The sequence below is a fragment of the Salmo salar genome, chromosome 08 (genome assembly GCF_965601325.2).
Source record: "Salmo salar chromosome 08, fSalSal1, whole genome shotgun sequence".
NCBI classification, from domain to species: domain Eukaryota; kingdom Metazoa; phylum Chordata; class Actinopteri; order Salmoniformes; family Salmonidae; genus Salmo; species Salmo salar.
In genome coordinates, this window is record NC_138298.1 from 2,059,657 (window position 1) to 2,080,000 (window position 20,344).

Sequence of the window (20,344 nt, forward strand, 5' to 3'; positions counted from 1 at the left end):
CACACTCACTTTGACTATATATGTTGTAGCAAGAGATTGTTTCTCGCTTACGGCCATACCAGCCTGGGTACGCCCGATCTCGTCTGATCTCGGAAGCTAAGCAGGGTCGGGCCTGGTTAGTACTTGGATGGGAGACCGCCTGGGAATACCAGGTGCTGTAAGCATTTTGTCCACGAGGGTGTGCCCCTGCACTATTTCATCAGCAACACTGCCTTGTAGTAAGCATTTAATGATGAATTGACTAAATGCAGCTTCCTGCCTTTTTAATAGGATCAAATTTCCTTGTGTTTTCAATTAGCATCTGCCTTGTATTTATAAGACAAACAAGAATATTGTTGCTGAATGCAGCTTGTGTGTGCTTTGTGCTCCTTTGCCCTGTTCAAATGATGAAAGGAAATAAAGTTTGTATTTTATCCAACTACCTGTGCTAAAAAGTGATGGGAACAGTGTTTGTAATTTCTTCTACTTTTTCAGTGACACAAAGTTCAAGCTGCTTATCTAATTGGTGAAAATGCAATGTCTGTTTATCACACTCACTTTGACTATATATGTTGTAGCAAGAGATTGGTCCTCGCTTACGGCCATACCAGCCTGGGTACGCCCGATCTCGTCTGATCTCGGAAGCTAAGCAGGGTCACGCCTGGTTAGTACTTGGATGGGAGACCGCCTGGGAATACCAGGTGCTGTAAGCATTTTGTCCACGAGGGTGTGCCCCTGCACTATTTCATCAGCAACACTGCCTTGTAGTAAGCATTTAATGATGAATTGACTAAATGCAGCTTCCTGCCTTTTTAATAGGATCAAATTTCCTTGTGTTTTCAATTAGCATCTGCCTTGTATTTATAAGACAAACAAGAATATTGTTGCTGAATGCAGCTTGTGTGTGCTTTGTGCTCCTTTGCCCTGTTCAAATGATGAAAGGAAATAAAGTTTGTATTTTATCCAACTACCTGTGCTAAAAAGTGATGGGAACAGTGTTTGTAATTTCTTCTACTTTTTCAGTGACACAAAGTTCAAGCTGCTTATCTAATTGGTGAAAATGCAATGTCTGTTTTATCAGACTCACTTTGACTATATATGTTGTAGCAAGAGATTGTTTCTCGCTTACGGCCATACCAGCCTGGGTACGCCCGATCTCGTCTGATCTCGGAAGCTAAGCAGGGTCGGGCCTGGTTAGTACTTGGATGGGAGACCGCCTGGGAATACCAGGTGCTGTAAGCATTTTGTCCACGAGGGTGTGCCCCTGCACTATTTCATCAGCAACACTGCTTTGTAGTAAGCATTTAATGATGAATTGACTAAATGCAGCTTCCTGCCTTTTTAATAGGATCAAATTTCCTTGTGTTTTCAATTAGCATCTGCCTTGTATTTATAAGACAAACAAGAATATTGTTGCTGAATGCAGCTTGTGTGTGCTTTGTGCTCCTTTGCCCTGTTCAAATGATGAAAGGAAATAAAGTTTGTATTTTATCCAACTACCTGTGCTAAAAAGTGATGGGAACAGTGTTTGTAATTTCTTCTACTTTTTCAGTGACACAAAGTTCAAGCTGCTTATCTAATTGGTGAAAATGCAATGTCTGTTTATCACACTCACTTTGACTATATATGTTGTAGCAAGAGATTGTTTCTCGCTTACGGCCATACCAGCCTGGGTACGCCCGATCTCGTCTGATCTCGGAAGCTAAGCAGGGTCGGGCCTGGTTAGTACTTGGATGGGAGACCGCCTGGGAATACCAGGTGCTGTAAGCATTTTGTCCACGAGGGTGTGCTCTTGCACTATTTCATCAGCAACACTGCCTTGTATTAAGCATTTAATGATGAATTGACTAAATGTCTGTTTTATCAGACTCACTTTGACTATATATGTTGTAGCAAGAGATTGTTTCTCGCTTACGGCCATACCAGCCTGGGTACGCCCGATCTCGTCTGATCTCGGAAGCTAAGCAGGGTCGGGCCTGGTTAGTACTTGGATGGGAGACCGCCTGGGAATACCAGGTGCTGTAAGCATTTTGTCCACGAGGGTGTGCCACTGCACTATTTCATCAGCAACACTGCCTTGTAGTAAGCATTTAATGATGAATTGACTAAATGCAGCTTCCTGCCTTTTTAATAGGATCAAATTTCCTTGTGTTTTCAATTAGCATCTGCCTTGTATTTATAAGACAAACAAGAATATTGTTGCTGAATGCAGCTTGTGTGTGCTTTGTGCTCCTTTGCCCTGTTCAAATGATGAAAGGAAATAAAGTTTGTATTTTATCCAACTACCTGTGCTAAAAAGTGATGGGAACAGTGTTTGTAATTTCTTCTACTTTTTCAGTGACACAAAGTTCAAGCTGCTTATCTAATTGGTGAAAATGCAATGTCTGTTTATCACACTCACTTTGACTATATATGTTGTAGCAAGAGATTGTTTCTCGCTTACGGCCATACCAGCCTGGGTACGCCCGATCTCGTCTGATCTCGGAAGCTAAGCAGGGTCGGGCCTGGTTAGTACTTGGATGGGAGACCGCCTGGGAATACCAGGTGCTGTAAGCATTTTGTCCACGAGGGTGTGCTCTTGCACTATTTCATCAGCAACACTGCCTTGTATTAAGCATTTAATGATGAATTGACTAAATGTCTGTTTTATCAGACTCACTTTGACTATATATGTTGTAGCAAGAGATTGTTTCTCGCTTACGGCCATACCAGCCTGGGTACGCCCGATCTCGTCTGATCTCGGAAGCTAAGCAGGGTCGGGCCTGGTTAGTACTTGGATGGGAGACCGCCTGGGAATACCAGGTGCTGTAAGCATTTTGTCCACGAGGGTGTGCCACTGCACTATTTCATCAGCAACACTGCCTTGTAGTAAGCATTTAATGATGAATTGACTAAATGCAGCTTCCTGCCTTTTTAATAGGATCAAATTTCCTTGTGTTTTCAATTAGCATCTGCCTTGTATTTATAAGACAAACAAGAATATTGTTGCTGAATGCAGCTTGTGTGTGCTTTGTGCTCCTTTGCCCTGTTCAAATGATGAAAGGAAATAAAGTTTGTATTTTATCCAACTACCTGTGCTAAAAAGTGATGGGAACAGTGTTTGTAATTTCTTCTACTTTTTCAGTGACACAAAGTTCAAGCTGCTTATCTAATTGGTGAAAATGCAATGTCTGTTTATCACACTCACTTTGACTATATATGTTGTAGCAAGAGATTGTTTCTTGCTTACGGCCATACCAGCCTGGGTACGCCCGATCTCGTCTGATCTCGGAAGCTAAGCAGGGTCGGGCCTGGTTAGTACTTGGATGGGAGACCGCCTGGGAATACCAGGTGCTGTAAGCATTTTGTCCACGAGGGTGTGCTCTTGCACTATTTCATCAGCAACACTGCCTTGTATTAAGCATTTAATGATGAATTGACTAAATGTCTGTTTTATCAGACTCACTTTGACTATATATGTTGTAGCAAGAGATTGTTTCTCGCTTACGGCCATACCAGCCTGGGTACGCCCGATCTCGTCTGATCTCGGAAGCTAAGCAGGGTCGGGCCTGGTTAGTACTTGGATGGGAGACCGCCTGGGAATACCAGGTGCTGTAAGCATTTTGTCCACGAGGGTGTGCCACTGCACTATTTCATCAGCAACACTGCCTTGTAGTAAGCATTTAATGATGAATTGACTAAATGCAGCTTCCTGCCTTTTTAATAGGATCAAATTTCCTTGTGTTTTCAATTAGCATCTGCCTTGTATTTATAAGACAAACAAGAATATTGTTGCTGAATGCAGCTTGTGTGTGCTTTGTGCTCCTTTGCCCTGTTCAAATGATGAAAGGAAATAAAGTTTGTATTTTATCCAACTACCTGTGCTAAAAAGTGATGGGAACAGTGTTTGTAATTTCTTCTACTTTTTCAGTGACACAAAGTTCAAGCTGCTTATCTAATTGGTGAAAATGCAATGTCTGTTTATCACACTCACTTTGACTATATATGTTGTAGCAAGAGATTGTTTCTCGCTTACGGCCATACCAGCCTGGGTACGCCCGATCTCGTCTGATCTCGGAAGCTAAGCAGGGTCGGGCCTGGTTAGTACTTGGATGGGAGACCGCCTGGGAATACCAGGTGCTGTAAGCATTTTGTCCACGAGGGTGTGCCACTGCACTATTTCATCAGCAACACTGCCTTGTAGTAAGCATTTAATGATGAATTGACTAAATGCAGCTTCCTGCCTTTTTAATAGGATCAAATTTCCTTGTGTTTTCAATTAGCATCTGCCTTGTATTTATAAGACAAACAAGAATATTGTTGCTGAATGCAGCTTGTGTGTGCTTTGTGCTCCTTTGCCCTGTTCAAATGATGAAAGGAAATAAAGTTTGTATTTTATCCAACTACCTGTGCTAAAAAGTGATGGGAACAGTGTTTGTAATTTCTTCTACTTTTTCAGTGACACAAAGTTCAAGCTGCTTATCTAATTGGTGAAAATGCAATGTCTGTTTATCACACTCACTTTGACTATATATGTTGTAGCAAGAGATTGTTTCTCGCTTACGGCCATACCAGCCTGGGTACGCCCGATCTCGTCTGATCTCGGAAGCTAAGCAGGGTCGGGCCTGGTTAGTACTTGGATGGGAGACCGCCTGGGAATACCAGGTGCTGTAAGCATTTTGTCCACGAGGGTGTGCTCTTGCACTATTTCATCAGCAACACTGCCTTGTATTAAGCATTTAATGATGAATTGACTAAATGTCTGTTTTATCAGACTCACTTTGACTATATATGTTGTAGCAAGAGATTGTTTCTCGCTTACGGCCATACCAGCCTGGGTACGCCCGATCTCGTCTGATCTCGGAAGCTAAGCAGGGTCGGGCCTGGTTAGTACTTGGATGGGAGACCGCCTGGGAATACCAGGTGCTGTAAGCATTTTGTCCACGAGGGTGTGCCACTGCACTATTTCATCAGCAACACTGCCTTGTAGTAAGCATTTAATGATGAATTGACTAAATGCAGCTTCCTGCCTTTTTAATAGGATCAAATTTCCTTGTGTTTTCAATTAGCATCTGCCTTGTATTTATAAGACAAACAAGAATATTGTTGCTGAATGCAGCTTGTGTGTGCTTTGTGCTCCTTTGCCCTGTTCAAATGATGAAAGGAAATAAAGTTTGTATTTTATCCAACTACCTGTGCTAAAAAGTGATGGGAACAGTGTTTGTAATTTCTTCTACTTTTTCAGTGACACAAAGTTCAAGCTGCTTATCTAATTGGTGAAAATGCAATGTCTGTTTATCACACTCACTTTGACTATATATGTTGTAGCAAGAGATTGTTTCTTGCTTACGGCCATACCAGCCTGGGTACGCCCGATCTCGTCTGATCTCGGAAGCTAAGCAGGGTCGGGCCTGGTTAGTACTTGGATGGGAGACCGCCTGGGAATACCAGGTGCTGTAAGCATTTTGTCCACGAGGGTGTGCTCTTGCACTATTTCATCAGCAACACTGCCTTGTATTAAGCATTTAATGATGAATTGACTAAATGTCTGTTTTATCAGACTCACTTTGACTATATATGTTGTAGCAAGAGATTGTTTCTCGCTTACGGCCATACCAGCCTGGGTACGCCCGATCTCGTCTGATCTCGGAAGCTAAGCAGGGTCGGGCCTGGTTAGTACTTGGATGGGAGACCGCCTGGGAATACCAGGTGCTGTAAGCATTTTGTCCACGAGGGTGTGCCACTGCACTATTTCATCAGCAACACTGCCTTGTAGTAAGCATTTAATGATGAATTGACTAAATGCAGCTTCCTGCCTTTTTAATAGGATCAAATTTCCTTGTGTTTTCAATTAGCATCTGCCTTGTATTTATAAGACAAACAAGAATATTGTTGCTGAATGCAGCTTGTGTGTGCTTTGTGCTCCTTTGCCCTGTTCAAATGATGAAAGGAAATAAAGTTTGTATTTTATCCAACTACCTGTGCTAAAAAGTGATGGGAACAGTGTTTGTAATTTCTTCTACTTTTTCAGTGACACAAAGTTCAAGCTGCTTATCTAATTGGTGAAAATGCAATGTCTGTTTATCACACTCACTTTGACTATATATGTTGTAGCAAGAGATTGTTTCTCGCTTACGGCCATACCAGCCTGGGTACGCCCGATCTCGTCTGATCTCGGAAGCTAAGCAGGGTCGGGCCTGGTTAGTACTTGGATGGGAGACCGCCTGGGAATACCAGGTGCTGTAAGCATTTTGTCCACGAGGGTGTGCCACTGCACTATTTCATCAGCAACACTGCCTTGTAGTAAGCATTTAATGATGAATTGACTAAATGCAGCTTCCTGCCTTTTTAATAGGATCAAATTTCCTTGTGTTTTCAATTAGCATCTGCCTTGTATTTATAAGACAAACAAGAATATTGTTGCTGAATGCAGCTTGTGTGTGCTTTGTGCTCCTTTGCCCTGTTCAAATGATGAAAGGAAATAAAGTTTGTATTTTATCCAACTACCTGTGCTAAAAAGTGATGGGAACAGTGTTTGTAATTTCTTCTACTTTTTCAGTGACACAAAGTTCAAGCTGCTTATCTAATTGGTGAAAATGCAATGTCTGTTTATCACACTCACTTTGACTATATATGTTGTAGCAAGAGATTGTTTCTCGCTTACGGCCATACCAGCCTGGGTACGCCCGATCTCGTCTGATCTCGGAAGCTAAGCAGGGTCGGGCCTGGTTAGTACTTGGATGGGAGACCGCCTGGGAATACCAGGTGCTGTAAGCATTTTGTCCACGAGGGTGTGCTCTTGCACTATTTCATCAGCAACACTGCCTTGTATTAAGCATTTAATGATGAATTGACTAAATGTCTGTTTTATCAGACTCACTTTGACTATATATGTTGTAGCAAGAGATTGTTTCTCGCTTACGGCCATACCAGCCTGGGTACGCCCGATCTCGTCTGATCTCGGAAGCTAAGCAGGGTCGGGCCTGGTTAGTACTTGGATGGGAGACCGCCTGGGAATACCAGGTGCTGTAAGCATTTTGTCCACGAGGGTGTGCCACTGCACTATTTCATCAGCAACACTGCCTTGTAGTAAGCATTTAATGATGAATTGACTAAATGCAGCTTCCTGCCTTTTTAATAGGATCAAATTTCCTTGTGTTTTCAATTAGCATCTGCCTTGTATTTATAAGACAAACAAGAATATTGTTGCTGAATGCAGCTTGTGTGTGCTTTGTGCTCCTTTGCCCTGTTCAAATGATGAAAGGAAATAAAGTTTGTATTTTATCCAACTACCTGTGCTAAAAAGTGATGGGAACAGTGTTTGTAATTTCTTCTACTTTTTCAGTGACACAAAGTTCAAGCTGCTTATCTAATTGGTGAAAATGCAATGTCTGTTTATCACACTCACTTTGACTATATATGTTGTAGCAAGAGATTGTTTCTTGCTTACGGCCATACCAGCCTGGGTACGCCCGATCTCGTCTGATCTCGGAAGCTAAGCAGGGTCGGGCCTGGTTAGTACTTGGATGGGAGACCGCCTGGGAATACCAGGTGCTGTAAGCATTTTGTCCACGAGGGTGTGCTCTTGCACTATTTCATCAGCAACACTGCCTTGTATTAAGCATTTAATGATGAATTGACTAAATGTCTGTTTTATCAGACTCACTTTGACTATATATGTTGTAGCAAGAGATTGTTTCTCGCTTACGGCCATACCAGCCTGGGTACGCCCGATCTCGTCTGATCTCGGAAGCTAAGCAGGGTCGGGCCTGGTTAGTACTTGGATGGGAGACCGCCTGGGAATACCAGGTGCTGTAAGCATTTTGTCCACGAGGGTGTGCCACTGCACTATTTCATCAGCAACACTGCCTTGTAGTAAGCATTTAATGATGAATTGACTAAATGCAGCTTCCTGCCTTTTTAATAGGATCAAATTTCCTTGTGTTTTCAATTAGCATCTGCCTTGTATTTATAAGACAAACAAGAATATTGTTGCTGAATGCAGCTTGTGTGTGCTTTGTGCTCCTTTGCCCTGTTCAAATGATGAAAGGAAATAAAGTTTGTATTTTATCCAACTACCTGTGCTAAAAAGTGATGGGAACAGTGTTTGTAATTTCTTCTACTTTTTCAGTGACACAAAGTTCAAGCTGCTTATCTAATTGGTGAAAATGCAATGTCTGTTTATCACACTCACTTTGACTATATATGTTGTAGCAAGAGATTGTTTCTCGCTTACGGCCATACCAGCCTGGGTACGCCCGATCTCGTCTGATCTCGGAAGCTAAGCAGGGTCGGGCCTGGTTAGTACTTGGATGGGAGACCGCCTGGGAATACCAGGTGCTGTAAGCATTTTGTCCACGAGGGTGTGCCACTGCACTATTTCATCAGCAACACTGCCTTGTAGTAAGCATTTAATGATGAATTGACTAAATGCAGCTTCCTGCCTTTTTAATAGGATCAAATTTCCTTGTGTTTTCAATTAGCATCTGCCTTGTATTTATAAGACAAACAAGAATATTGTTGCTGAATGCAGCTTGTGTGTGCTTTGTGCTCCTTTGCCCTGTTCAAATGATGAAAGGAAATAAAGTTTGTATTTTATCCAACTACCTGTGCTAAAAAGTGATGGGAACAGTGTTTGTAATTTCTTCTACTTTTTCAGTGACACAAAGTTCAAGCTGCTTATCTAATTGGTGAAAATGCAATGTCTGTTTATCACACTCACTTTGACTATATATGTTGTAGCAAGAGATTGTTTCTCGCTTACGGCCATACCAGCCTGGGTACGCCCGATCTCGTCTGATCTCGGAAGCTAAGCAGGGTCGGGCCTGGTTAGTACTTGGATGGGAGACCGCCTGGGAATACCAGGTGCTGTAAGCATTTTGTCCACGAGGGTGTGCCACTGCACTATTTCATCAGCAACACTGCCTTGTAGTAAGCATTTAATGATGAATTGACTAAATGCAGCTTCCTGCCTTTTTAATAGGATCAAATTTCCTTGTGTTTTCAATTAGCATCTGCCTTGTATTTATAAGACAAACAAGAATATTGTTGCTGAATGCAGCTTGTGTGTGCTTTGTGCTCCTTTGCCCTGTTCAAATGATGAAAGGAAATAAAGTTTGTATTTTATCCAACTACCTGTGCTAAAAAGTGATGGGAACAGTGTTTGTAATTTCTTCTACTTTTTCAGTGACACAAAGTTCAAGCTGCTTATCTAATTGGTGAAAATGCAATGTCTGTTTATCACACTCACTTTGACTATATATGTTGTAGCAAGAGATTGTTTCTCGCTTACGGCCATACCAGCCTGGGTACGCCCGATCTCGTCTGATCTCGGAAGCTAAGCAGGGTCGGGCCTGGTTAGTACTTGGATGGGAGACCGCCTGGGAATACCAGGTGCTGTAAGCATTTTGTCCACGAGGGTGTGCCACTGCACTATTTCATCAGCAACACTGCCTTGTAGTAAGCATTTAATGATGAATTGACTAAATGCAGCTTCCTGCCTTTTTAATAGGATCAAATTTCCTTGTGTTTTCAATTAGCATCTGCCTTGTATTTATAAGACAAACAAGAATATTGTTGCTGAATGCAGCTTGTGTGTGCTTTGTGCTCCTTTGCCCTGTTCAAATGATGAAAGGAAATAAAGTTTGTATTTTATCCAACTACCTGTGCTAAAAAGTGATGGGAACAGTGTTTGTAATTTCTTCTACTTTTTCAGTGACACAAAGTTCAAGCTGCTTATCTAATTGGTGAAAATGCAATGTCTGTTTATCACACTCACTTTGACTATATATGTTGTAGCAAGAGATTGTTTCTCGCTTACGGCCATACCAGCCTGGGTACGCCCGATCTCGTCTGATCTCGGAAGCTAAGCAGGGTCGGGCCTGGTTAGTACTTGGATGGGAGACCGCCTGGGAATACCAGGTGCTGTAAGCATTTTGTCCACGAGGGTGTGCCCCTGCACTATTTCATCAGCAACACTGCCTTGTAGTAAGCATTTAATGATGAATTGACTAAATGCAGCTTCCTGCCTTTTTAATAGGATCAAATTTCCTTGTGTTTTCAATTAGCATCTGCCTTGTATTTATAAGACAAACAAGAATATTGTTGCTGAATGCAGCTTGTGTGTGCTTTGTGCTCCTTTGCCCTGTTCAAATGATGAAAGGAAATAAAGTTTGTATTTTATCCAACTACCTGTGCTAAAAAGTGATGGGAACAGTGTTTGTAATTTCTTCTACTTTTTCAGTGACACAAAGTTCAAGCTGCTTATCTAATTGGTGAAAATGCAATGTCTGTTTATCACACTCACTTTGACTATATATGTTGTAGCAAGAGATTGGTCCTCGCTTACGGCCATACCAGCCTGGGTACGCCCGATCTCGTCTGATCTCGGAAGCTAAGCAGGGTCACGCCTGGTTAGTACTTGGATGGGAGACCGCCTGGGAATACCAGGTGCTGTAAGCATTTTGTCCACGAGGGTGTGCCCCTGCACTATTTCATCAGCAACACTGCCTTGTAGTAAGCATTTAATGATGAATTGACTAAATGCAGCTTCCTGCCTTTTTAATAGGATCAAATTTCCTTGTGTTTTCAATTAGCATCTGCCTTGTATTTATAAGACAAACAAGAATATTGTTGCTGAATGCAGCTTGTGTGTGCTTTGTGCTCCTTTGCCCTGTTCAAATGATGAAAGGAAATAAAGTTTGTATTTTATCCAACTACCTGTGCTAAAAAGTGATGGGAACAGTGTTTGTAATTTCTTCTACTTTTTCAGTGACACAAAGTTCAAGCTGCTTATCTAATTGGTGAAAATGCAATGTCTGTTTATCACACTCACTTTGACTATATATGTTGTAGCAAGAGATTGTTTCTCGCTTACGGCCATACCAGCCTGGGTACGCCCGATCTCGTCTGATCTCGGAAGCTAAGCAGGGTCGGGCCTGGTTAGTACTTGGATGGGAGACCGCCTGGGAATACCAGGTGCTGTAAGCATTTTGTCCACGAGGGTGTGCCCCTGCACTATTTCATCAGCAACACTGCTTTGTAGTAAGCATTTAATGATGAATTGACTAAATGCAGCTTCCTGCCTTTTTAATAGGATCAAATTTCCTTGTGTTTTCAATTAGCATCTGCCTTGTATTTATAAGACAAACAAGAATATTGTTGCTGAATGCAGCTTGTGTGTGCTTTGTGCTCCTTTGCCCTGTTCAAATGATGAAAGGAAATAAAGTTTGTATTTTATCCAACTACCTGTGCTAAAAAGTGATGGGAACAGTGTTTGTAGTTTCTTCTACTTTTTCAGTGACACAAAGTTCAAGCTGCTTATCTAATTGGTGAAAATGCAATGTCTGTTTATCACACTCACTTTGACTATATATGTTGTAGCAAGAGATTGTTTCTCGCTTACGGCCATACCAGCCTGGGTACGCCCGATCTCGTCTGATCTCGGAAGCTAAGCAGGGTCGGGCCTGGTTAGTACTTGGATGGGAGACCGCCTGGGAATACCAGGTGCTGTAAGCATTTTGTCCACGAGGGTGTGCTCTTGCACTATTTCATCAGCAACACTGCCTTGTATTAAGCATTTAATGATGAATTGACTAAATGTCTGTTTTATCAGACTCACTTTGACTATATATGTTGTAGCAAGAGATTGTTTCTCGCTTACGGCCATACCAGCCTGGGTACGCCCGATCTCGTCTGATCTCGGAAGCTAAGCAGGGTCGGGCCTGGTTAGTACTTGGATGGGAGACCGCCTGGGAATACCAGGTGCTGTAAGCATTTTGTCCACGAGGGTGTGCCACTGCACTATTTCATCAGCAACACTGCCTTGTAGTAAGCATTTAATGATGAATTGACTAAATGCAGCTTCCTGCCTTTTTAATAGGATCAAATTTCCTTGTGTTTTCAATTAGCATCTGCCTTGTATTTATAAGACAAACAAGAATATTGTTGCTGAATGCAGCTTGTGTGTGCTTTGTGCTCCTTTGCCCTGTTCAAATGATGAAAGGAAATAAAGTTTGTATTTTATCCAACTACCTGTGCTAAAAAGTGATGGGAACAGTGTTTGTAATTTCTTCTACTTTTTCAGTGACACAAAGTTCAAGCTGCTTATCTAATTGGTGAAAATGCAATGTCTGTTTATCACACTCACTTTGACTATATATGTTGTAGCAAGAGATTGTTTCTCGCTTACGGCCATACCAGCCTGGGTACGCCCGATCTCGTCTGATCTCGGAAGCTAAGCAGGGTCGGGCCTGGTTAGTACTTGGATGGGAGACCGCCTGGGAATACCAGGTGCTGTAAGGATTTTGTCCACGAGGGTGTGCTCTTGCACTATTTCATCAGCAACACTGCCTTGTATTAAGCATTTAATGATGAATTGACTAAATGTCTGTTTTATCAGACTCACTTTGACTATATATGTTGTAGCAAGAGATTGTTTCTCGCTTACGGCCATACCAGCCTGGGTACGCCCGATCTCGTCTGATCTCGGAAGCTAAGCAGGGTCGGGCCTGGTTAGTACTTGGATGGGAGACCGCCTGGGAATACCAGGTGCTGTAAGCATTTTGTCCACGAGGGTGTGCCACTGCACTATTTCATCAGCAACACTGCCTTGTAGTAAGCATTTAATGATGAATTGACTAAATGCAGCTTCCTGCCTTTTTAATAGGATCAAATTTCCTTGTGTTTTCAATTAGCATCTGCCTTGTATTTATAAGACAAACAAGAATATTGTTGCTGAATGCAGCTTGTGTGTGCTTTGTGCTCCTTTGCCCTGTTCAAATGATGAAAGGAAATAAAGTTTGTATTTTATCCAACTACCTGTGCTAAAAAGTGATGGGAACAGTGTTTGTAATTTCTTCTACTTTTTCAGTGACACAAAGTTCAAGCTGCTTATCTAATTGGTGAAAATGCAATGTCTGTTTATCACACTCACTTTGACTATATATGTTGTAGCAAGAGATTGTTTCTTGCTTACGGCCATACCAGCCTGGGTACGCCCGATCTCGTCTGATCTCGGAAGCTAAGCAGGGTCGGGCCTGGTTAGTACTTGGATGGGAGACCGCCTGGGAATACCAGGTGCTGTAAGCATTTTGTCCACGAGGGTGTGCTCTTGCACTATTTCATCAGCAACACTGCCTTGTATTAAGCATTTAATGATGAATTGACTAAATGTCTGTTTTATCAGACTCACTTTGACTATATATGTTGTAGCAAGAGATTGTTTCTCGCTTACGGCCATACCAGCCTGGGTACGCCCGATCTCGTCTGATCTCGGAAGCTAAGCAGGGTCGGGCCTGGTTAGTACTTGGATGGGAGACCGCCTGGGAATACCAGGTGCTGTAAGCATTTTGTCCACGAGGGTGTGCCCCTGCACTATTTCATCAGCAACACTGCCTTGTAGTAAGCATTTAATGATGAATTGACTAAATGCAGCTTCCTGCCTTTTTAATAGGATCAAATTTCCTTGTGTTTTCAATTAGCATCTGCCTTGTATTTATAAGACAAACAAGAATATTGTTGCTGAATGCAGCTTGTGTGTGCTTTGTGCTCCTTTGCCCTGTTCAAATGATGAAAGGAAATAAAGTTTGTATTTTATCCAACTACCTGTGCTAAAAAGTGATGGGAACAGTGTTTGTAATTTCTTCTACTTTTTCAGTGACACAAAGTTCAAGCTGCTTATCTAATTGGTGAAAATGCAATGTCTGTTTATCACACTCACTTTGACTATATATGTTGTAGCAAGAGATTGGTTCTCGCTTACGGCCATACCAGCCTGGGTACGCCCGATCTCGTCTGATCTCGGAAGCTAAGCAGGGTCAGGCCTGGTTAGTACTTGGATGGGAGACCGCCTGGGAATACCAGGTGCTGTAAGCATTTTGTCCACGAGGGTGTGCCCCTGCACTATTTCATCAGCAACACTGCCTTGTAGTAAGCATTTAATGATGAATTGACTAAATGCAGCTTCCTGCCTTTTTAATAGGATCAAATTTCCTTGTGTTTTCAATTAGCATCTGCCTTGTATTTATAAGACAAACAAGAATATTGTTGCTGAATGCAGCTTGTGTGTGCTTTGTGCTCCTTTGCCCTGTTCAAATGATGAAAGGAAATAAAGTTTGTATTTTATCCAACTACCTGTGGTAAAAAGTGATGGGAACAGTGTTTGTAATTTCTTCTACTTTTTCAGTGACACAAAGTTCAAGCTGCTTATCTAATTGGTGAAAATGCAATGTCTGTTTATCACACTCACTTTGACTATATATGTTGTAGCAAGAGATTGTTTCTCGCTTACGGCCATACCATCCTGGGTACGCCCGATCTCGTCTGATCTCGGAAGCTAAGCAGGGTCGGGCCTGGTTAGTACTTGGATGGGAGACCGCCTGGGAATACCAGGTGCTGTAAGCATTTTGTCCACGAGGGTGTGCTCTTGCACTATTTCATCAGCAACACTGCCTTGTATTAAGCATTTAATGATGAATTGACTAAATGTCTGTTTTATCAGACTCACTTTGACTATATATGTTGTAGCAAGAGATTGTTTCTCGCTTACGGCCATACCAGCCTGGGTACGCCCGATCTCGTCTGATCTCGGAAGCTAAGCAGGGTCGGGCCTGGTTAGTACTTGGATGGGAGACCGCCTGGGAATACCAGGTGCTGTAAGCATTTTGTCCACGAGGGTGTGCTCTTGCACTATTTCATCAGCAACACTGCCTTGTATTAAGCATTTAATGATGAATTGACTAAATGTCTGTTTTATCAGACTCACTTTGACTATATATGTTGTAGCAAGAGATTGTTTCTCGCTTACGGCCATACCAGCCTGGGTACGCCCGATCTCGTCTGATCTCGGAAGCTAAGCAGGGTCGGGCCTGGTTAGTACTTGGATGGGAGACCGCCTGGGAATACCAGGTGCTGTAAGCATTTTGTCCACGAGGGTGTGCCACTGCACTATTTCATCAGCAACACTGCCTTGTAGTAAGCATTTAATGATGAATTGACTAAATGCAGCTTCCTGCCTTTTTAATAGGATCAAATTTCCTTGTGTTTTCAATTAGCATCTGCCTTGTATTTATAAGACAAACAAGAATATTGTTGCTGAATGCAGCTTGTGTGTGCTTTGTGCTCCTTTGCCCTGTTCAAATGATGAAAGGAAATAAAGTTTGTATTTTATCCAACTACCTGTGCTAAAAAGTGATGGGAACAGTGTTTGTAATTTCTTCTACTTTTTCAGTGACACAAAGTTCAAGCTGCTTATCTAATTGGTGAAAATGCAATGTCTGTTTATCACACTCACTTTGACTATATATGTTGTAGCAAGAGATTGTTTCTCGCTTACGGCCATACCAGCCTGGGTACGCCCGATCTCGTCTGATCTCGGAAGCTAAGCAGGGTCGGGCCTGGTTAGTACTTGGATGGGAGACCGCCTGGGAATACCAGGTGCTGTAAGCATTTTGTCCACGAGGGTGTGCTCTTGCACTATTTCATCAGCAACACTGCCTTGTATTAAGCATTTAATGATGAATTGACTAAATGTCTGTTTTATCAGACTCACTTTGACTATATATGTTGTAGCAAGAGATTGTTTCTCGCTTACGGCCATACCAGCCTCGGTACGCCCGATCTCGTCTGATCTCGGAAGCTAAGCAGGGTCGGGCCTGGTTAGTACTTGGATGGGAGACCGCCTGGGAATACCAGGTGCTGTAAGCATTTTGTCCACGAGGGTGTGCCCCTGCACTATTTCATCAGCAACACTGCCTTGTAGTAAGCATTTAATGATGAATTGACTAAATGCAGCTTCCTGCCTTTTTAATAGGATCAAATTTCCTTGTGTTTTCAATTAGCATCTGCCTTGTATTTATAAGACAAACAAGAATATTGTTGCTGAATGCAGCTTGTGTGTGCTTTGTGCTCCTTTGCCCTGTTCAAATGATGAAAGGAAATAAAGTTTGTATTTTATCCAACTACCTGTGCTAAAAAGTGATGGGAACAGTGTTTGTAATTTCTTCTACTTTTTCAGTGACACAAAGTTCAAGCTGCTTATCTAATTGGTGAAAATGCAATGTCTGTTTATCACACTCACTTTGACTATATATGTTGTAGCAAGAGATTGGTTCTCGCTTACGGCCATACCAGCCTGGGTACGCCCGATCTCGTCTGATCTCGGAAGCTAAGCAGGGTCAGGCCTGGTTAGTACTTGGATGGGAGACCGCCTGGGAATACCAGGTGCTGTAAGCATTTTGTCCACGAGGGTGTGCCCCTGCACTATTTCATCAGCAACACTGCCTTGTAGTAAGCATTTAATGATGAATTGACTAAATGCAGCTTCCTGCCTTTTTAATAGGATCAAATTTCCTTGTGTTTTCAATTAGCATCTGCCTTGTATTTATAAGACAAACAAGAATATTGTTGCTGAATGCAGCTTGTGTGTGCTTTGTGCTCCTTTGCCCTGTTCAAATGATGAAAGGAAATAAAGTTTGTATTTTATCCAACTACCTGTGGTAAAAAGTGATGGGAACAGTGTTTGTAATTTCTTCTACTTTTTCAGTGACACAAAGTTCAAGCTGCTTATCTAATTGGTGAAAATGCAATGTCTGTTTATCACACTCACTTTGACTATATATGTTGTAGCAAGAGATTGTTTCTCGCTTACGGCCATACCATCCTGGGTACGCCCGATCTCGTCTGATCTCGGAAGCTAAGCAGGGTCGGGCCTGGTTAGTACTTGGATGGGAGACCGCCTGGGAATACCAGGTGCTGTAAGCATTTTGTCCACGAGGGTGTGCTCTTGCACTATTTCATCAGCAACACTGCCTTGTATTAAGCATTTAATGATGAATTGACTAAATGTCTGTTTTATCAGACTCACTTTGACTATATATGTTGTAGCAAGAGATTGTTTCTCGCTTACGGCCATACCAGCCTGGGTACGCCCGATCTCGTCTGATCTCGGAAGCTAAGCAGGGTCGGGCCTGGTTAGTACTTGGATGGGAGACCGCCTGGGAATACCAGGTGCTGTAAGCATTTTGTCCACGAGGGTGTGCTCTTGCACTATTTCATCAGCAACACTGCCTTGTATTAAGCATTTAATGATGAATTGACTAAATGTCTGTTTTATCAGACTCACTTTGACTATATATGTTGTAGCAAGAGATTGTTTCTCGCTTACGGCCATACCAGCCTGGGTACGCCCGATCTCGTCTGATCTCGGAAGCTAAGCAGGGTCGGGCCTGGTTAGTACTTGGATGGGAGACCGCCTGGGAATACCAGGTGCTGTAAGCATTTTGTCCACGAGGGTGTGCCACTGCACTATTTCATCAGCAACACTGCCTTGTAGTAAGCATTTAATGATGAATTGACTAAATGCAGCTTCCTGCCTTTTTAATAGGATCAAATTTCCTTGTGTTTTCAATTAGCATCTGCCTTGTATTTATAAGACAAACAAGAATATTGTTGCTGAATGCAGCTTGTGTGTGCTTTGTGCTCCTTTGCCCTGTTCAAATGATGAAAGGAAATAAAGTTTGTATTTTATCCAACTACCTGTGCTAAAAAGTGATGGGAACAGTGTTTGTAATTTCTTCTACTTTTTCAGTGACACAAAGTTCAAGCTGCTTATCTAATTGGTGAAAATGCAATGTCTGTTTATCACACTCACTTTGACTATATATGTTGTAGCAAGAGATTGTTTCTCGCTTACGGCCATACCAGCCTGGGTACGCCCGATCTCGTCTGATCTCGGAAGCTAAGCAGGGTCGGGCCTGGTTAGTACTTGGATGGGAGACCGCCTGGGAATACCAGGTGCTGTAAGCATTTTGTCCACGAGGGTGTGCTCTTGCACTATTTCATCAGCAACACTGCCTTGTATTAAGCATTTAATGATGAATTGACTAAATGTCTGTTTTATCAGACTCACTTTGACTATATATGTTGTAGCAAGAGATTGTTTCTCGCTTACGGCCATACCAGCCTCGGTACGCCCGATCTCGTCTGATCTCGGAAGCTAAGCAGGGTCGGGCCTGGTTAGTACTTGGATGGGAGACCGCCTGGGAATACCAGGTGCTGTAAGCATTTTGTCCACGAGGGTGTGCCCCTGCACTATTTCATCAGCAACACTGCCTTGTAGTAAGCATTTAATGATGAATTGACTAAATGCAGCTTCCTGCCTTTTTAATAGGATCAAATTTCCTTGTGTTTTCAATTAGCATCTGCCTTGTATTTATAAGACAAACAAGAATATTGTTGCTGAATGCAGCTTGTGTGTGCTTTGTGCTCCTTTGCCCTGTTCAAATGATGAAAGGAAATAAAGTTTGTATTTTATCCAACTACCTGTGCTAAAAAGTGATGGGAACAGTGTTTGTAATTTCTTCTACTTTTTCAGTGACACAAAGTTCAAGCTGCTTATCTAATTGGTGAAAATGCAATGTCTGTTTATCACACTCACTTTGACTATATATGTTGTAGCAAGAGATTGGTTCTCGCTTACGGCCATACCAGCCTGGGTACGCCCGATCTCGTCTGATCTCGGAAGCTAAGCAGGGTCAGGCCTGGTTAGTACTTGGATGGGAGACCGCCTGGGAATACCAGGTGCTGTAAGCATTTTGTCCACGAGGGTGTGCCCCTGCACTATTTCATCAGCAACACTGCCTTGTAGTAAGCATTTAATGATGAATTGACTAAATGCAGCTTCCTGCCTTTTTAATAGGATCAAATTTCCTTGTGTTTTCAATTAGCATCTGCCTTGTATTTATAAGACAAACAAGAATATTGTTGCTGAATGCAGCTTGTGTGTGCTTTGTGCTCCTTTGCCCTGTTCAAATGATGAAAGGAAATAAAGTTTGTATTTTATCCAACTACCTGTGGTAAAAAGTGATGGGAACAGTGTTTGTAATTTCTTCTACTTTTTCAGTGACACAAAGTTCAAGCTGCTTATCTAATTGGTGAAAATGCAATGTCTGTTTATCACACTCACTTTGACTATATATGTTGTAGCAAGAGATTGTTTCTCGCTTACGGCCATACCAGCCTGGGTACGCCCGATCTCGTCTGATCTCGGAAGCTAAGCAGGGTCGGGCCTGGTTAGTACTTGGATGGGAGACCGCCTGGGAATACCAGGTGCTGTAAGCATTTTGTCCACGAGGGTGTGCCCCTGCACTATTTCATCAGCAACACTGCTTTGTAGTAAGCATTTAATGATGAATTGACTAAATGCAGCTTCCTGCCTTTTTAATAGGATCAAATTTCCTTGTGTTTTCAATTAGCATCTGCCTTGTATTTATAAGACAAACAAGAATATTGTTGCTGAATGCAGCTTGTGTGTGCTTTGTGCTCCTTTGCCCTGTTCAAATGATGAAAGGAAATAAAGTTTGTATTTTATCCAACTACCTGTGCTAAAAAGTGATGGGAACAGTGTTTGTAATTTCTTCTACTTTTTCAGTGACACAAAGTTCAAGCTGCTTATCTAATTGGTGAAAATGCAATGTCTGTTTATCACACTCACTTTGACTATATATGTTGTAGCAAGAGATTGTTTCTCGCTTACGGCCATACCAGCCTGGGTACGCCCGATCTCGTCTGATCTCGGAAGCTAAGCAGGGTCGGGCCTGGTTAGTACTTGGATGGGAGACCGCCTGGGAATACCAGGTGCTGTAAGCATTTTGTCCACGAGGGTGTGCTCTTGCACTATTTCATCAGCAACACTGCCTTGTATTAAGCATTTAATGATGAATTGACTAAATGTCTGTTTTATCAGACTCACTTTGACTATATATGTTGTAGCAAGAGATTGTTTCTCGCTTACGGCCATACCAGCCTGGGTACGCCCGATCTCGTCTGATCTCGGAAGCTAAGCAGGGTCGGGCCTGGTTAGTACTTGGATGGGAGACCGCCTGGGAATACCAGGTGCTGTAAGCATTTTGTCCACGAGGGTGTGCCACTGCACTATTTCATCAGCAACACTGCCTTGTAGTAAGCATTTAATGATGAATTGACTAAATGCAGCTTCCTGCCTTTTTAATAGGATCAAATTTCCTTGTGTTTTCAATTAGCATCTGCCTTGTATTTATAAGACAAACAAGAATATTGTTGCTGAATGCAGCTTGTGTGTGCTTTGTGCTCCTTTGCCCTGTTCAAATGATGAAAGGAAATAAAGTTTGTATTTTATCCAACTACCTGTGCTAAAAAGTGATGGGAACAGTGTTTGTAATTTCTTCTACTTTTTCAGTGACACAAAGTTCAAGCTGCTTATCTAATTGGTGAAAATGCAATGTCTGTTTATCACACTCACTTTGACTATATATGTTGTAGCAAGAGATTGTTTCTCGCTTACGGCCATACCAGCCTGGGTACGCCCGATCTCGGAAGCTAAGCAGGGTCGGGCCTGGTTAGTACTTGG

General features: G+C 42.4%; 47 non-coding genes and 1 pseudogene across 47 annotated transcripts; all 48 read left to right on the forward strand.

Annotated features, from left to right (window-relative positions):
• The first annotated feature begins 45 nt into the window (after nt 1–45).
• LOC145854870 (5S ribosomal RNA) lies at nt 46–164 on the forward strand. The gene has a single exon (XR_014375757.1). It is a non-coding gene; the product is annotated as a 5S ribosomal RNA (ribosomal RNA).
• Nucleotides 165–573: 409 nt separating this feature from the next.
• On the forward strand, nt 574–692 carry LOC145852132 (5S ribosomal RNA). The gene has a single exon (XR_014373986.1). It is a non-coding gene; the product is annotated as a 5S ribosomal RNA (ribosomal RNA).
• Nucleotides 693–1,102: 410 nt separating this feature from the next.
• On the forward strand, nt 1,103–1,221 carry LOC145854871 (5S ribosomal RNA). Its single transcript, XR_014375758.1, has one exon. It is a non-coding gene; the product is annotated as a 5S ribosomal RNA (ribosomal RNA).
• A 409-nt stretch (nt 1,222–1,630) lies between these two features.
• LOC145854872 (5S ribosomal RNA) lies at nt 1,631–1,749 on the forward strand. The gene has a single exon (XR_014375759.1). It is a non-coding gene; the product is annotated as a 5S ribosomal RNA (ribosomal RNA).
• Nucleotides 1,750–1,888: 139 nt separating this feature from the next.
• On the forward strand, nt 1,889–2,007 carry LOC145854873 (5S ribosomal RNA). Its single transcript, XR_014375760.1, has one exon. It is a non-coding gene; the product is annotated as a 5S ribosomal RNA (ribosomal RNA).
• A 409-nt stretch (nt 2,008–2,416) lies between these two features.
• LOC145854874 (5S ribosomal RNA) lies at nt 2,417–2,535 on the forward strand. The gene has a single exon (XR_014375761.1). It is a non-coding gene; the product is annotated as a 5S ribosomal RNA (ribosomal RNA).
• Nucleotides 2,536–2,674: 139 nt separating this feature from the next.
• LOC145854875 (5S ribosomal RNA) lies at nt 2,675–2,793 on the forward strand. Its single transcript, XR_014375762.1, has one exon. It is a non-coding gene; the product is annotated as a 5S ribosomal RNA (ribosomal RNA).
• Nucleotides 2,794–3,202: 409 nt separating this feature from the next.
• On the forward strand, nt 3,203–3,321 carry LOC145854876 (5S ribosomal RNA). Its single transcript, XR_014375763.1, has one exon. It is a non-coding gene; the product is annotated as a 5S ribosomal RNA (ribosomal RNA).
• A 139-nt stretch (nt 3,322–3,460) lies between these two features.
• LOC145854877 (5S ribosomal RNA) lies at nt 3,461–3,579 on the forward strand. The gene has a single exon (XR_014375764.1). It is a non-coding gene; the product is annotated as a 5S ribosomal RNA (ribosomal RNA).
• A 409-nt stretch (nt 3,580–3,988) lies between these two features.
• Nucleotides 3,989–4,107, forward strand: LOC145854878 (5S ribosomal RNA). The gene has a single exon (XR_014375765.1). It is a non-coding gene; the product is annotated as a 5S ribosomal RNA (ribosomal RNA).
• A 409-nt stretch (nt 4,108–4,516) lies between these two features.
• LOC145854879 (5S ribosomal RNA) lies at nt 4,517–4,635 on the forward strand. The gene has a single exon (XR_014375766.1). It is a non-coding gene; the product is annotated as a 5S ribosomal RNA (ribosomal RNA).
• A 139-nt stretch (nt 4,636–4,774) lies between these two features.
• LOC145854881 (5S ribosomal RNA) lies at nt 4,775–4,893 on the forward strand. Its single transcript, XR_014375768.1, has one exon. It is a non-coding gene; the product is annotated as a 5S ribosomal RNA (ribosomal RNA).
• Nucleotides 4,894–5,302: 409 nt separating this feature from the next.
• LOC145854882 (5S ribosomal RNA) lies at nt 5,303–5,421 on the forward strand. The gene has a single exon (XR_014375769.1). It is a non-coding gene; the product is annotated as a 5S ribosomal RNA (ribosomal RNA).
• A 139-nt stretch (nt 5,422–5,560) lies between these two features.
• Nucleotides 5,561–5,679, forward strand: LOC145854883 (5S ribosomal RNA). Its single transcript, XR_014375770.1, has one exon. It is a non-coding gene; the product is annotated as a 5S ribosomal RNA (ribosomal RNA).
• A 409-nt stretch (nt 5,680–6,088) lies between these two features.
• Nucleotides 6,089–6,207, forward strand: LOC145854884 (5S ribosomal RNA). The gene has a single exon (XR_014375771.1). It is a non-coding gene; the product is annotated as a 5S ribosomal RNA (ribosomal RNA).
• A 409-nt stretch (nt 6,208–6,616) lies between these two features.
• Nucleotides 6,617–6,735, forward strand: LOC145854885 (5S ribosomal RNA). The gene has a single exon (XR_014375772.1). It is a non-coding gene; the product is annotated as a 5S ribosomal RNA (ribosomal RNA).
• Nucleotides 6,736–6,874: 139 nt separating this feature from the next.
• LOC145854886 (5S ribosomal RNA) lies at nt 6,875–6,993 on the forward strand. The gene has a single exon (XR_014375773.1). It is a non-coding gene; the product is annotated as a 5S ribosomal RNA (ribosomal RNA).
• Nucleotides 6,994–7,402: 409 nt separating this feature from the next.
• Nucleotides 7,403–7,521, forward strand: LOC145854887 (5S ribosomal RNA). The gene has a single exon (XR_014375774.1). It is a non-coding gene; the product is annotated as a 5S ribosomal RNA (ribosomal RNA).
• A 139-nt stretch (nt 7,522–7,660) lies between these two features.
• Nucleotides 7,661–7,779, forward strand: LOC145854888 (5S ribosomal RNA). The gene has a single exon (XR_014375775.1). It is a non-coding gene; the product is annotated as a 5S ribosomal RNA (ribosomal RNA).
• Nucleotides 7,780–8,188: 409 nt separating this feature from the next.
• On the forward strand, nt 8,189–8,307 carry LOC145854889 (5S ribosomal RNA). Its single transcript, XR_014375776.1, has one exon. It is a non-coding gene; the product is annotated as a 5S ribosomal RNA (ribosomal RNA).
• A 409-nt stretch (nt 8,308–8,716) lies between these two features.
• On the forward strand, nt 8,717–8,835 carry LOC145854890 (5S ribosomal RNA). Its single transcript, XR_014375777.1, has one exon. It is a non-coding gene; the product is annotated as a 5S ribosomal RNA (ribosomal RNA).
• Nucleotides 8,836–9,244: 409 nt separating this feature from the next.
• Nucleotides 9,245–9,363, forward strand: LOC145854892 (5S ribosomal RNA). The gene has a single exon (XR_014375779.1). It is a non-coding gene; the product is annotated as a 5S ribosomal RNA (ribosomal RNA).
• Nucleotides 9,364–9,772: 409 nt separating this feature from the next.
• LOC145854893 (5S ribosomal RNA) lies at nt 9,773–9,891 on the forward strand. The gene has a single exon (XR_014375780.1). It is a non-coding gene; the product is annotated as a 5S ribosomal RNA (ribosomal RNA).
• Nucleotides 9,892–10,300: 409 nt separating this feature from the next.
• Nucleotides 10,301–10,419, forward strand: LOC145852133 (5S ribosomal RNA). The gene has a single exon (XR_014373987.1). It is a non-coding gene; the product is annotated as a 5S ribosomal RNA (ribosomal RNA).
• Nucleotides 10,420–10,828: 409 nt separating this feature from the next.
• On the forward strand, nt 10,829–10,947 carry LOC145854894 (5S ribosomal RNA). Its single transcript, XR_014375781.1, has one exon. It is a non-coding gene; the product is annotated as a 5S ribosomal RNA (ribosomal RNA).
• A 409-nt stretch (nt 10,948–11,356) lies between these two features.
• On the forward strand, nt 11,357–11,475 carry LOC145854895 (5S ribosomal RNA). Its single transcript, XR_014375782.1, has one exon. It is a non-coding gene; the product is annotated as a 5S ribosomal RNA (ribosomal RNA).
• Nucleotides 11,476–11,614: 139 nt separating this feature from the next.
• On the forward strand, nt 11,615–11,733 carry LOC145854896 (5S ribosomal RNA). The gene has a single exon (XR_014375783.1). It is a non-coding gene; the product is annotated as a 5S ribosomal RNA (ribosomal RNA).
• Nucleotides 11,734–12,142: 409 nt separating this feature from the next.
• Nucleotides 12,143–12,261, forward strand: LOC145884955 (5S ribosomal RNA). Its single transcript, XR_014396535.1, has one exon. It is a non-coding gene; the product is annotated as a 5S ribosomal RNA (ribosomal RNA).
• A 139-nt stretch (nt 12,262–12,400) lies between these two features.
• On the forward strand, nt 12,401–12,519 carry LOC145854897 (5S ribosomal RNA). The gene has a single exon (XR_014375784.1). It is a non-coding gene; the product is annotated as a 5S ribosomal RNA (ribosomal RNA).
• A 409-nt stretch (nt 12,520–12,928) lies between these two features.
• On the forward strand, nt 12,929–13,047 carry LOC145854898 (5S ribosomal RNA). The gene has a single exon (XR_014375785.1). It is a non-coding gene; the product is annotated as a 5S ribosomal RNA (ribosomal RNA).
• A 139-nt stretch (nt 13,048–13,186) lies between these two features.
• Nucleotides 13,187–13,305, forward strand: LOC145854899 (5S ribosomal RNA). The gene has a single exon (XR_014375786.1). It is a non-coding gene; the product is annotated as a 5S ribosomal RNA (ribosomal RNA).
• A 409-nt stretch (nt 13,306–13,714) lies between these two features.
• On the forward strand, nt 13,715–13,833 carry LOC145885349 (5S ribosomal RNA). Its single transcript, XR_014396930.1, has one exon. It is a non-coding gene; the product is annotated as a 5S ribosomal RNA (ribosomal RNA).
• Nucleotides 13,834–14,242: 409 nt separating this feature from the next.
• LOC145854314 (5S ribosomal RNA) lies at nt 14,243–14,361 on the forward strand. The gene has a single exon (XR_014375199.1). It is a non-coding gene; the product is annotated as a 5S ribosomal RNA (ribosomal RNA).
• Nucleotides 14,362–14,500: 139 nt separating this feature from the next.
• Nucleotides 14,501–14,619, forward strand: LOC145854900 (5S ribosomal RNA). Its single transcript, XR_014375787.1, has one exon. It is a non-coding gene; the product is annotated as a 5S ribosomal RNA (ribosomal RNA).
• Nucleotides 14,620–14,758: 139 nt separating this feature from the next.
• On the forward strand, nt 14,759–14,877 carry LOC145854901 (5S ribosomal RNA). Its single transcript, XR_014375788.1, has one exon. It is a non-coding gene; the product is annotated as a 5S ribosomal RNA (ribosomal RNA).
• Nucleotides 14,878–15,286: 409 nt separating this feature from the next.
• On the forward strand, nt 15,287–15,405 carry LOC145854903 (5S ribosomal RNA). The gene has a single exon (XR_014375790.1). It is a non-coding gene; the product is annotated as a 5S ribosomal RNA (ribosomal RNA).
• A 139-nt stretch (nt 15,406–15,544) lies between these two features.
• On the forward strand, nt 15,545–15,663 carry LOC145885008 (5S ribosomal RNA). The gene has a single exon (XR_014396588.1). It is a non-coding gene; the product is annotated as a 5S ribosomal RNA (ribosomal RNA).
• A 409-nt stretch (nt 15,664–16,072) lies between these two features.
• On the forward strand, nt 16,073–16,191 carry LOC145885350 (5S ribosomal RNA). Its single transcript, XR_014396931.1, has one exon. It is a non-coding gene; the product is annotated as a 5S ribosomal RNA (ribosomal RNA).
• Nucleotides 16,192–16,600: 409 nt separating this feature from the next.
• On the forward strand, nt 16,601–16,719 carry LOC145854325 (5S ribosomal RNA). Its single transcript, XR_014375210.1, has one exon. It is a non-coding gene; the product is annotated as a 5S ribosomal RNA (ribosomal RNA).
• Nucleotides 16,720–16,858: 139 nt separating this feature from the next.
• LOC145854904 (5S ribosomal RNA) lies at nt 16,859–16,977 on the forward strand. The gene has a single exon (XR_014375791.1). It is a non-coding gene; the product is annotated as a 5S ribosomal RNA (ribosomal RNA).
• A 139-nt stretch (nt 16,978–17,116) lies between these two features.
• Nucleotides 17,117–17,235, forward strand: LOC145854905 (5S ribosomal RNA). Its single transcript, XR_014375792.1, has one exon. It is a non-coding gene; the product is annotated as a 5S ribosomal RNA (ribosomal RNA).
• Nucleotides 17,236–17,644: 409 nt separating this feature from the next.
• On the forward strand, nt 17,645–17,763 carry LOC145854906 (5S ribosomal RNA). Its single transcript, XR_014375793.1, has one exon. It is a non-coding gene; the product is annotated as a 5S ribosomal RNA (ribosomal RNA).
• Nucleotides 17,764–17,902: 139 nt separating this feature from the next.
• LOC145885009 (5S ribosomal RNA) lies at nt 17,903–18,021 on the forward strand. Its single transcript, XR_014396589.1, has one exon. It is a non-coding gene; the product is annotated as a 5S ribosomal RNA (ribosomal RNA).
• Nucleotides 18,022–18,430: 409 nt separating this feature from the next.
• Nucleotides 18,431–18,549, forward strand: LOC145885351 (5S ribosomal RNA). The gene has a single exon (XR_014396932.1). It is a non-coding gene; the product is annotated as a 5S ribosomal RNA (ribosomal RNA).
• Nucleotides 18,550–18,958: 409 nt separating this feature from the next.
• On the forward strand, nt 18,959–19,077 carry LOC145854907 (5S ribosomal RNA). The gene has a single exon (XR_014375794.1). It is a non-coding gene; the product is annotated as a 5S ribosomal RNA (ribosomal RNA).
• Nucleotides 19,078–19,486: 409 nt separating this feature from the next.
• LOC145854908 (5S ribosomal RNA) lies at nt 19,487–19,605 on the forward strand. Its single transcript, XR_014375795.1, has one exon. It is a non-coding gene; the product is annotated as a 5S ribosomal RNA (ribosomal RNA).
• Nucleotides 19,606–19,744: 139 nt separating this feature from the next.
• Nucleotides 19,745–19,863, forward strand: LOC145854909 (5S ribosomal RNA). Its single transcript, XR_014375796.1, has one exon. It is a non-coding gene; the product is annotated as a 5S ribosomal RNA (ribosomal RNA).
• Nucleotides 19,864–20,272: 409 nt separating this feature from the next.
• Nucleotides 20,273–20,344, forward strand: part of LOC145853109 (uncharacterized) — a 109-nt pseudogene continuing 37 nt past the window's right edge.